At 48.9% G+C, this 9,376-nt stretch overlaps 1 non-coding gene across 1 annotated transcript; it reads left to right on the top strand.

The window, feature by feature from the left end:
* The first annotated feature begins 2,561 nt into the window (after window positions 1–2,561).
* LOC132021027 (small nucleolar RNA SNORA70) lies at window positions 2,562–2,690 on the top strand. The gene has a single exon (XR_009405207.1). It is a non-coding gene; the product is annotated as a small nucleolar RNA SNORA70 (small nucleolar RNA).
* Window positions 2,691–9,376: the final 6,686 nt, after the last annotated feature.

The following is a 9,376-nucleotide window of genomic DNA, read 5'->3' as shown; positions in this document are numbered from 1 at the left end:
CGCCCTATCTGGTCTGGTCTTGTCTCCGCCTTTCAGAATCTTCTCGTTCGTTCAATATGTGGTTTCCACATATACAGGGTCCAGGGCTTTTCGTGTACTTAGCAGGGGAAATAGTGAAATTATGTCTACCCCATCCTCTCAGAAACAGAAGCCTAGGAAATTATTTTTTAATAGTAGTATCTATAACAGCATTAAAATATGAAATACTGGGGCGCCTGGGTGGCTCAGTGGGTTAAGCCGCTGCCTTCGGCTCAGGTCATGATCCCAGGGTCCTGGGATCGAGTCCCGCATCGGGCTCTCTGCTCAGCAGGGAGCCTGCTTCCTTCTCTCTCTCTCTGCCTGCCTCTCAGTGTACTTGTAATTTCTCTCTGTCAAATAAATAAATAAAATCTTTAAAAAAAAATAAAATATGAAATACTTCAGAATAAATCTAACAAAACATATAAAATGCCAACACCATGAAAAGTACTAAGTACCAGTAAAAGAAATTTAAAAAGCCTAATTAGAGGCATGTGGGTAGCTCACTCGATTAAACATCAGACTCTTGATTTCAGCTCAGGTCATGATCTCAGGATCATTAGATCGAGCCCCTGTGTTGGGCTCCTTGATCACAAGGGAGTCTGCTGGAGCTTCTCCCTCATTCTCACTCTCAATCTCTCTCTCAGATGAATAAATAAAAATCTTAATAATCTTATCTCTAATAAAAATAAAATAAGCAAATTTTTATAAAAATAAGAAATAAAGGAGCAGCTGGTGGCTCAGGTTATGATCCCAGGGTCCTGGGATTGAGCCCCGCATTGGGCTCTCTGCTCAGCAGGGAGCCTGCTTCCTCCTCTCTCTCTGCCTGCCTCTCTGCCTACTCGTGATCTCTGTCTGTCAAATAAATAAGTAAAAATCTTTAAAAAAAAAAAAAGTGGGAGGACACCTGGGTGGCTTAGTCGGTTAAGCATCTGCCTTCAGCTCAGGTCATGATCCCAGGGCCCTGGGATCAAGTCCTGCATCAGGGAGCCTGCTTCTCCCTCTGCCTGCCACTCCCCCTGCCTGTTCTTGCTCAGTCTGTCGCATTCTCTTTCTGACAAACAAATAAATAAAATCTTTAAAATAATAAAAATTTTAAAAAGGCATCAGAAGATTTAAACAGAAAATCCACACAATAACATATGTGAATGGTTAATAAACAAATGAAAACTGCTTAATGGCATTAATCTTCCAGGGAACATGGAAATTAAAATGACAGTAAGATAAATAATAAACCCACTAAAATGGCTCAAATTAAATTAAACTAAACCAAGTGCTGGTGAGCAAGCCAAGCATTGGCACAACTACAATTCTTCTCAATTTCTGTTTGATGCGTGAAACACCAAACTTTGGAAAACAGTTTGATGGCTTTTTATAAAGATGACCACACACTTACTGTAAGACCCAGAAATTCTACTCCGAGGTACTTATCCCACACACTTGTCCATTGGATATGCACATTCCCAGCAGCTTTACTCACAATGGCCCCCAAACTGAAAATAACCTAAATGTTGCCAGGGGAAATACGACTCAGCAATGAAAAGAAACAACCTAATACATGCAAAACCATGGGCAAAAATAAAAAACTTCATGCTGGGTGAAAAAAGCCAGATACAAAAGCATATACTGTATAATTCCATGTATGTGGAATTCTAGTAGAAAAAATCAGGATTTTTCCTGATATTTCTTCGGGGCAGGATAGCAGGGGTGAAGCGGGAATGACTGCCAAGGATAGGCAGGAACTCTTTGGAATGGTGGAAATGTTCTATGCTTGTCTGTGGTGGGGGTTACTCATTGAACTAGATCCCTAAAATGGCCGTATTTTTTAAAAATATTTTATTTATTTATTTGACAGATAGAGATCATAAGCAGGCAGAGAGGCAGGCAGGGGGTGGGGGAAGCAGGGTCCCTGCTGAGCAGAGAGGCTGATGTGGGGCTTGATCCCAGGACTCTGAGACCATGACCTGAGCCAAAGACAGAGGCTTAACCCACTGAGCCACCCAGGCGCCCCAAATGGATGTATTTTATTGTTTATGCATCATATCAAAATAAAGTTGACTTAAAAGACATTTAATTAATTTTTCCCTTATTTCCTTACATCTTTCTGCAAGATGTGATGTCGGCCACTCCTTGCTTCTAAAACACTCCGACTTCCTTAATAGCATCTCGCCTGATTTTCCTCCTCCTCCTCCAATCACAGGCCTTCAACCTTTCCCAGACAGGTTTCATAATTTTGGCCAACTTCCCAAGTTTTGTTTGTTTGTTTTGGTTTTTGTTTTTTCAGATTTCTGCATGTTCTTTTTTTTTTTTTTAAGATTTTATTTATTTATTTGACAGACAGAGATCACAAGTAAGCAGAGAGGCAGGAGAGAAAAAGAGAGAAGGAAGCAGGCTCCCCGCTGAGCAGAGAGCCTGATGTGGGGCTCGATCCCAGGACCCTGGGATCATGACCTGAGCCGAAGGCAGAGACTTTAACCCACTGAGCCACCCAGGCGCCCCTCTGCATGTTCTCTTAACACATTTCCCTGGCTGACCTCTTCCACTTCCAAAGTTTTATATTGATTAAGGACCTCTATTTTGCCAGTGTGCCATGGCTGCAAACAGTAGCCTCCTCGGTAGTGGATGCAGACTGTTGATTGTATGGGTTGCCCTAAGGGACCTTGGAGACAGCCCTTTTGGTGGATGCTGGGGTCTGACCTCATGACTATCTCCAATTTAGGTTGCAGACAGGTATGCAAGGTGCCTTTGGAAAGCCCCAGGGCACAGTAGCCAGGGTCCACATTGGCCAAGTCATCATGTCCATCCAAACCAAGCTGTAGAACAAGGAGCATGTGATTGAGGCCCTACACAGGGCCAGGTTCAAGTTCCCTGGCCGCCAGAAGATCCACCTCTCCAAGAAGTAGGGCTTTACTAAGTTCAATGCGGATGAATTTGAAGGCATGGTGGCTGAAAAGCAGCTTATCCCAGATGGCTGTGGGGTCAAATATATCCCTAACCATGGTCCCTTGGACAAATGGAGGGCTCTGCACTCATGAGAACCTTGGCACTACCCCTTCCCGTCATATTCATACCCACCAATAAATCCAACTTCCTGTAAAAAAAAAAAAAAAAAAAAGAACCTTTATTTTGGGCCCAGGACTGCCCCCTAAGCCATGGGCCCACACTTTCCCCAAAGGCAAGAGAAACAGCTCCTCTTGGAATATACTAGACATTCCCAATTCCAAATGGCCTATACTGGACTCACTCTGCTCTCTAAACATACCTTGAATGACCACTGACCCCCAGCTGCTCAAGTAGGAAACCACAGTGTCTTCCTGATTCCTCTCTCCAGTACAAGTCTTGGCTATTCTATCCCCTAATCACTCATGAACTTGGCCCTTCTGGCCACCTGCCCTGGCCTGGGTCAAGCCCTCAGAGACTGTCTTTCCTAGTCTATCATAGTAGCTTACAAACTAGTCTACCAATCTCCAGACTTTCTCCCTCAATATATCCCCCTAACCACAGCCAGACTAGTTTGTCATCCTCTTAATTAAAAACTTTTTTAGAACATAAATTACCTATTGGTTAGATTCCAAAGTCCAAATTAGCATGGCATTCACAATCCAGTCTTGCTCCCCTCCCCAGTTTTGCCACCTTCCAACACCATCTTGCCATAACTCCAACATGCAGAGTATCACACTATTTCTCATTAAAACATGCTTTGGGGGCGCCTGGGTGGCTCAGTGGGTTAAAGCCTCTGCCTTCGGCTCAGGTCATGATCCTAGGATCCTGGGATCGAGCCCTGCATCGGGCTCTCTGCTCAGCAGGGAGCCTGCTTCCTCCTCTCTCTCTGCCTGCCTCTCTGCCTGCTTGTGATCTATGTCTAATAAATGAATAAAATCTTTAAAAAAAAAATGCTTTTGGGCGCCTGGGTGGCTCAGTGAGTTAAGCCGCTGCCTTCGGTTCAGGTCATGATCTCAGGGTCCTGGGATGGAGTCCCGCATCGGGCTCTCTGCTCAGAGGGGAGCCTGCTTCCCTATCTCTCTCTCTGGCTGCCTCTCCATCTACTTGTGATTTCTCTCTGTCAAATTAATAAATAAAATCTTAAAAAAAAAGATTTAATAAAAAAATGCTTTTGTTGTATTTTCTCTTCCCTGGGCTCACGGAGTTTCCTCTGTCTGGAATACTCGCTCATCCTTCAGGACCCAGCTCCATATTCCTGCTCCACGAGCATGCTCCAGCCCTCTCTCCATGTTCCTAAAGAACTCGTCTGCCCAGACTCCAGCATATGAGCACATATTACATTGTGTTAGAACTTTCTCCATTTGGGTGTGTCTCCCTCTGGACTGAACTTCTAGAGAGTGTCAGTCATCTTTGTCTCTCTGGGCCTAGAGCACAGAACACAGTGACTGGCACAGAGTAGCTGCTCAATAAATGATGGATGAATGGATGGATGGGTAGATGGGCGGATGGATGGACCAAGGTTGGATGGATGGATGGATGGATGGATGAACGATTAAATGAAGGAGAAACAAAGGAAGCTCTTGGCCCCAATGGTTTCTATTTGGTAACACTATGCATCCATATACACACATTCACCTCACTTTGAATTCATTCCTTCTGAATATTCCTGTGATTTTTTTTCCTTCTTGTTATATTTTATGAACAACTGAAAATGTTTGTACGAGCATCGTGAAATGTCAGCCTGGTCAAGCAGTTGTCATGGAAACAGGAGACTGACTGCACAAATAGCTCTGGAGAGCTTGATGCTCTTCAGATCGCCACTGTTCTTCCTCCTCCCCCAGCTGGTGGGAGCGCAGAGAACCTCAACGAGGGCAGCCGCGGGTCAAAGTCAGAACTTTGAGCCTTAATTTTCCCCTGAAATTTGATGAATTCCAGGAAAAATCCTGAAGTCAGAAGGAGCAACAAAAGAGGAGGAGGAGGTGTGAGGACAAGTCCGGATGGTTTCCTTCTCAAGGGACTGACGCAAGGCCCAACTCAAGGTTCAGCGTCCCTGTGAAGCCCACCCAACCCCATGCCCAGCAGACGTTCTCAGTCTCTTCTCGGCTCTCCTCAAGCTTCAGTGAGTCTAGAAGGAATCGTTCAACTCACTCAGGCCCTTCTAGTCTGCTATGACCTTCTCTGAGTGGATTCACAGACATGTCCCACCTTACCTCATCTAGGCAAACCTCTTGGCCAGAGGCCACTTCTTCTCTAGAACTCCCCAGCAACAACCCATCCCAACAACCACTTGAACTCAGCACCACGCACTGTGTTTTTACACATCATTTCACTGAACTCTCGGGAGAGGACACTCTGTGACCGTGGAAATGTTGCAGTTCTGCACTATCCAGAACAGAGCCACCGGCCACTGGGGGTGGGGGGGACTGAGCACTTGAAAGGGGGCCGATGAGACAGGAAACTGAGTTTTTCATTGTAATTAATTAAACTTAAATAGTCCTACATGGCCAGTGGCTGCTACATCACACAACGCAGTCTAGGTGTCCCTGAAGGGAGGGTCATGATAATCCACATTCTGCCTGTGAGCGAACCAGAGTTCTTGTGAGGTCTCTGCATCAGTACACAGGGGAAATGTTGGGGTTCTCCCAACCATCAGGGAGCAAAAGAGAAATGCGAAATGGAATGTCCCCTAATGGATGAGCTCGATGACACAAAGCACAAGAAACAGCAGGTCCCGAGGCTGCACGGACATCCATGACTGAGGTTAATAGGTCAGAAAAAAGGCCGGTCAACAACAGCGAGAAAGAATAAAGGATGGCCGGGGCGCCTGGGTGGCTCAGTGGGTTAAGCCTCTGCCTTCGGCTCGGGTCGTGATTGCAGGGTCCTGGGATCGAGCCCGACATTGGGCTCTCTACTCAGTGGGGAGCCTGCTTCCCCCACTGCCCCCGCCTGCCTCTCGACCTACTTGTGATCTCACACTCTGTCCAATGAATAAATAAAAATCTTTACAGAGAAAAAAAAGAATAAAGGATGCCCAGATACACCCACCCTGCTCCATCAAGAAAAGGCAGCGTCAGGACACCTGGGGGTTCCCTTGGTTAAGCATCCGACCATTGACTTTGGCTCCGTCACGATCTCAGGGTTGTGACATTGAGCCCCATGTCGGGCTCCGCACTTAACATGGAGCCTGCTTGACATCTTCCTCTCCCTATGGCCTTCCCTGAGCCCATGCTTTCTCTCTCTCTCTCTCTCTCTCTCCCCTACTCTCTTTCTCAAATAAATAAAATCTTTAAAAAAGAGAGAGATTGAGAGAGAAGGAAGGCAGTATCATCTCAAACACACATCTCAGCCCCCCAAAGGGTCAGCCCAGGCATACCCATGAGTCTTCAGGCTCCCAGAGCTTAAGGACACTCATTGCCAACCGACTGGCATTGCACGAGTCCCACCGCAACGGCCAAATGACAATTGGGAGTCCCATCTGGCCTGCCTCCCAGGAGAGCGTGCTCAATCGAGTCCCAATTTCTCTGTGTAAGTCCACGAGCGAGTGGCTGTTCCACCAGCCTCTGCACCCGCTCATCACGGAGGGCAGCTGAGGACAGGAAGTGTCCTCCCCGGGGCTGGGTCGGGTTTCTGAGCCTGCGGGCAGAGCTCCTGGCCGAAGACTACAGCAGACTTGCTAGCGTGACACGTGTCCCCTAGTGGTAATCTGTCTCACACCTGCTGGTCTTTCCCTGTCACACCCGCCCCCCAGCTTTTCCACCAGCCTCATTTCCGGTTTGAATTGCAACCGACCATGCCCCTTAGCATAGCCCAGGGGGGCCTAGAGCACAGGGCGGTGGCTCAAGGCCCTCCCCTCCCAGAGCTGCCCTGAGTCTCTGCCCACAGAGACTCCTTTCCTACTCAACTTCCGGAGCCCTCACTGCCACAGCACACCCAAGATCTGGTCACACACTGTTCCTGCGGCACACGCCACCACATTCCTGCCCACTCTGTGCCCCGCTGGCCTGCCTTCTGAGCTCACCACGCTCACCTGCGTCAAGGCGTGTGTGCACTTGAGCTGGCCGGGCCTTGCCCATGACCTTTGGCTCCCCACTAAAACGTCACCTCCTCGACAGGCTTCCTGACTCAGGCTGCAGTAGGCACATGGCTGCCGTCTGGCCCGTTGCCCTGTGTCCAGGCTCCCCAGAAGCTTCTCACTGTCATTTTTCCTGTTTATTTTTATTTTTTTTTAAGATTTTATTTATTTATTTGACAGAGAGAAATCACAAGTAGATGGAGAGGCAGGCAGAGAGAGAGGGAGGAGGAAGCAGGCTCCCCGCTGAGCAGAGAGCCCGATGCGGGACTCCATCCCAGGACCCTGAGATCATGACCTGAGCCGAAGGCAGCGGCTTAACCCACTGAGCCACCCAGGCGCCCCATTTTTCCTGTTTAGAGTTTGCTTCCATCCCAGTGGCTGGCTTAAGTCCTGGTTCTACTACCCACCAGCTCTGTGTTTTTGATCGGGAATAAAAATTATAGCTGAAGTTCCTGAGGAGTGGGGCGCCTGGGTGGCTCAGTGGGTTAAAGCCTCTGCTTTATGATCTGCCTTATGACCGCCTCTGCGGTCATGATCTCAGGGTCCCAGGATCCAGCCCCGTATGGGGCTTTCTGCCTAGCGGGGAGCCTGCTTCCCTTCCTCTCTCTCTGCCTGCCTCTCTGCCTACTTGTGATCTCTGTCTGTCAAATAAATAAATAAATAATCTTAAAAAAAAAAAAGTTCCTGAGGAGCTGTGGCCTGCCAGGCACCACTAAACTCTGTTAATACTCCCCAAATCCCAGTGAGGTAAGAGCTACGGTTACTCCAGCTCTACACCTGAGAACGCTGAGCCGCCTGAAGATTAAAGAACTTGCCTGAAGTCAGACTGGGAATTAGTGACGGAATTACAAGAATTCCTCTGTACCACAGTGCCCTCATCTGGAACAGAGAGGCTCACCTCTCAGAGGAGCAGGAACACAGGAGATGGTGTCTGAGAAACCTCCGTTAGCATCTCCTCTGGGGCTCGGGACTGGATGTCAGGGCTGTCTGGACGCCATGAGCTGGTGGTAGCCGGCACACGTGTCCCTCTGTGCAAGGAAGGGTTCTCACGGGCTGAAGTATCGCTCAACTGGCCACAGGAACTTTGCACATGGCAGGACTGCATAAAGCACATCACTGGGGACAAGGAAGGCCTACAGCCCTCTTGGATTTAGTGTGGATGGTATTTTGATCTATGCCTCTGTAGGCAAAGTTATTTTTTTTTTTAAGATTTTATTTATTTATTTGACAGAGAGAAATCACAAGTAGGCAGAGAGGCAGGCAGAGAGAGAGAGAGGGAAGCAGGCTCCCTGCTGAGCAGAGAGCCCGATGCGGGACTTGATCCCAGGACCCTGAGATCATGACCTGAACCGAAGGCAGCGGCTTAACCCACTGAGCCACCCAGGCGCCCCGTAGGCAGTTATTAAATGAACAACTAATGTTCCCCTGGGGAGAAAATCCGCTGGGGGAACGTGAACTCAACGCATCCTACCCCGAGTGCTGGAGTTCTAATGTGACCTGGAACAAGAGAAGACCATAAGGGAGAGGAAGAAGAACGAGAGACAGAGCTCAGGGAGCAGGAGGAAGCCAGCGGATGGGTCTGACCTGCGGCAGACAGGGTCCATCCAGAAAGAACAGGAGCTGAGTTAGCCACACACCTCAGATGGCCGTGGCAAGCTGCGAGGCGCGAGGCAGGACAGACACCGGGCATCCGCATCTCCGCTACTTGCTGCATTGTTGCTTAAGCTGCTCTCGAGTCTCTCCTGGTAGAGAAAGTCTCAAGGAATAAGAAGAAAAGAACAGGAGGGGTGGACAGGGAATGGGGCTCTGGGGACGCCCTGCTGAAAGGAGGCAGAGAGTCCAAGAGCCACGAAAGAAGAGCGAAGTGGCTGGAAGGTAACAGACCATGAGCATTTCGAAGCCAACGCGAACCCGAACGGTGGCCTGCCCGTCACTCTGCAGCTGGTGCGCACAGGCAGATAAATCAGATGGCAGCCGGGCAAGGAGCCAGTGGCCCATGCTGGGAACAAGGAGTGAGGAAGGGGCTGGAATCCGAGCAGTGGGCAAGACAAGCGCACGGGGAACGCCCCTTCCTTCAGGGGATGCCACAGGATGTCTGGGACACGCTCGTCAGCAGGGAGCACGTGTCCTGGTGTATGTGTATTTTTAAATTTGTATCCTATCTTGTCCCCCAAAAGATGAGATATTTTATAAAGAGTCACAGAAGAGGGGCGCCTGGGTGGCTCAGTGGGTTAAAGCCTCTGCCTTCGGCTCAGGTCATGATCTCAGGGTCCTGGGATCGAGCCCTACATCGGGCTCTCTGCTCGGCAGGGAGTCTGCTTCCTCCTCTCTCTCTGCCTGCCT

This window comes from Mustela nigripes, chromosome 6, assembly GCF_022355385.1.
Source record: "Mustela nigripes isolate SB6536 chromosome 6, MUSNIG.SB6536, whole genome shotgun sequence".
NCBI lineage: Eukaryota > Metazoa > Chordata > Mammalia > Carnivora > Mustelidae > Mustela > Mustela nigripes.
The sequence above is the reverse complement of the archived record's forward strand: the minus strand, read 5'-3'. Positions and strand labels throughout refer to the sequence as shown.